This window comes from Armigeres subalbatus, chromosome 1 (assembly GCF_024139115.2).
Source record: "Armigeres subalbatus isolate Guangzhou_Male chromosome 1, GZ_Asu_2, whole genome shotgun sequence".
NCBI classification, from domain to species: Eukaryota; Metazoa; Arthropoda; class Insecta; order Diptera; family Culicidae; genus Armigeres; species Armigeres subalbatus.
Window position 1 is genome coordinate 180,386,559 of NC_085139.1, and position 2,660 is coordinate 180,389,218.

The 2,660-nt window shown below is 39.0% G+C and overlaps 1 long non-coding RNA gene across 1 annotated transcript; it reads left to right on the forward strand.

Annotated features, from left to right (window-relative positions):
• Positions 1–1,292: 1,292 nt before the first annotated feature.
• LOC134208817 (uncharacterized) lies at positions 1,293–2,660 on the forward strand. The gene is made up of 3 exons (XR_009978703.1): positions 1,293–1,555; positions 1,617–1,776; positions 1,858–2,660. It is a non-coding gene; the product is annotated as an uncharacterized LOC134208817 (long non-coding RNA).

Sequence of the window (2,660 nt, forward strand, 5' to 3'; positions counted from 1 at the left end):
TGGAGATTGGTTGCATGACGGACTTTATTTTTGCAACAAGAAAAGGATGAAAGAAATGAAAACAAGACAACAGCCGATTTGCTGTTTATTTGGCTGTTGTCTTGTTCTTCATTAGCTTACTTTTGTACCAAATGTTTCAGGTGGCAAGGATAAGCATTCACTTTTCGTATGAATAAATAATATTTCTCTTTTCAGAACACAAATTATTACATAAATCAATACTTCAGAAGAAACGTTTTTATTCAGCGATGCGCAGTATTTTTAATTTGTAACAAAACAAAATAGCCAATTTATGTGTTAAGCAACTTATATATCTGAAAATCTGATGCGAAGTTTGAAAATAACAAATCACAAAACAAATCCTTTTGACCTATTGTAGAATAAATAGATTATTTGCACTGTAAACGGAAGAATATCGCATAGTTATAGCCATTGCTCTTCTTCACGCGGGAGATAATTTTCAGAATGTAAAATACACATTTGGTAATTAACTGTACAATACTTTTTAACAACGAAATCAAACATATGATATATGAATGACGAAGTTATTTTCGCTAGACAACCATCTAAAAACAATTAAAATAGCTTTATCGAAAATGTTATTCAAATATGTCCCACTTGCCCCATGTATGTTAAAATTCAAGGGCAAATGAAAATGGCAGATTTTGGCTTTAATTAAAAAATTTAAGTCGTTTTCGATGTCACACAATTATTTAGTTGCTCAAAATATTCACTTTCCACATCAATCATAAATGTAGAAACGACTATTTAGTTAGAAATCCATTGAATTAAAATAAAAGTAGTAGATTTTCCCGGTAGTCTAAAGTCATGATCAAGCAATAGCATTAGTATGGTGCCTCAAATGGTTTTGATTCCAAATATTTTTGTGTCGGGTGAATTCGTTTATAGTTCTGCTTCATCTTTCTAGAACATTGTTGCCATTAAAAACGTTCATCGATTCATCTGGAGTCATAGTACCCACTTACCCCGTATTTTCACTTGCCCCGGGGTACCTTACTTGAATAATTTTTGGGGCTGTGGGGTAAAAGTACGCAGGAACCGGTGGGGCAAGAGTACGCATATGAATCTTCAAGTTATGATGTCAAACCCGTATCTCCGGCCGAAATAAGACTTCTTCCAAAGCGTAAAGATTCACAACTTGTAACCGTTCGGTTCCAAATGTATCTTGCTGGCTCTACCGCAAGTCCAAATTCATGTCCCACCCTAATGAAATAAACTGACAGCATCATGACTCTCATTCTTTCCTTTCGTGACAACACTCATTTGCAGTGGTGTGAATGCTCTGTCAAAACAATAGCATGTCAGAATGATGTCAAGCGCGACACATAGAGTACGCCAGTGAGGCGCACGGATGTACATGTGAGGTAAGGAGGAAAATGTTCAATGTAAAATCAATTTATATTATGATTTTTGCATTCCGTTCTTACAAATTAAAATCTTATAAATACTCGGCCATGGCTAAGAAAGCTCTTTTCTGTCTCAACCAGCGGACGAAATAGTAGTGCGCGTCGTGATTAGCGAAATTAATTAAAAAGTATTCAATTTAAATGTTAAAAGTGTTAACTGATTAATTTATGTGTTGTTTCTTTTTGTAGAAGTACGGTTAGTGTTCCTTAAAAGCTATTAGTACGGGCAGTAGTACGTAGAAGCAATATTCGTAAAGAATTAGAAGATATAGTACGTCTATTTCGCCCATAATGTGCCCGATGTAAATGAAAACGGGTCGAAAAGATTAAGTGCTGTGATAAGAGAAAGGTAAAATGCCAAGATTTATTGATATTGTGGAAGATGCTGTATAAGATGGCGTCACAGTAGGGTGCTAATCCATGTGGTTAGGTCCATAAAGGGCCTTTCTCTTTATTTTCTTTTCTTCGGCACAAGTTCCGGCTAGCCGCTGGACCGACAAAGCTTCGCTAGATGCGCACGTCTATCCGCAAAGTCATGGATGAGCAGAAAAGGAAGACATTCGAGAGACCCCCCCCCCCACTTCGGGCAGCATACGTCGGAGAACGGTGAGTCAGCCATCTTGGAAGGCCTTTCTATGCGGGAAGCCGCCTGTCTCCGTGTCGAGTCGGGAAGCATCGATAACTGCCCCGAACTTCCGACGAAAGTATCACCAGGCCACTACGAACCACCCACCGACATCAGAATACGCCACCGGAATCAACAGCAACGCCATCTGTCAACTGCCACCTACAAGCCAAAACCACTACGGATCCGGATCCCAACCAACAATATACGCAAGTACCCTATGTGACGTCAGACGGTAGGAGAAGAGGTGTCCAAAATGGACAATTTGTTAATAAATAGTTTGTAATTGGAACTTAGTGGTGCCGTCTACTTTTATTAGAGCGCAGCCCTGAATTATTTAGTTTGCACTTCTTATTGTTTTTCGTTGTCCGTGTTCAAAAGGGAACATTCAAGCCTCGTCTTCCTCTGGTGAATATAAAATTGCTTTCTTACGGCTTTTGAGCACCCTTGTTGTAAGGCTTTATTTGTATGTCCGTCGTTCTCGTGCAAACTCCTCAAGCAAGTGTTGTTTTATCATTGTGTTCCCCGTGCCAATGAGCCTCACCAAGGAACTGAATGAGATTGGAAAGATGCTGCTCAAACGACCCTGTGATTCCTTCCCATCCGGT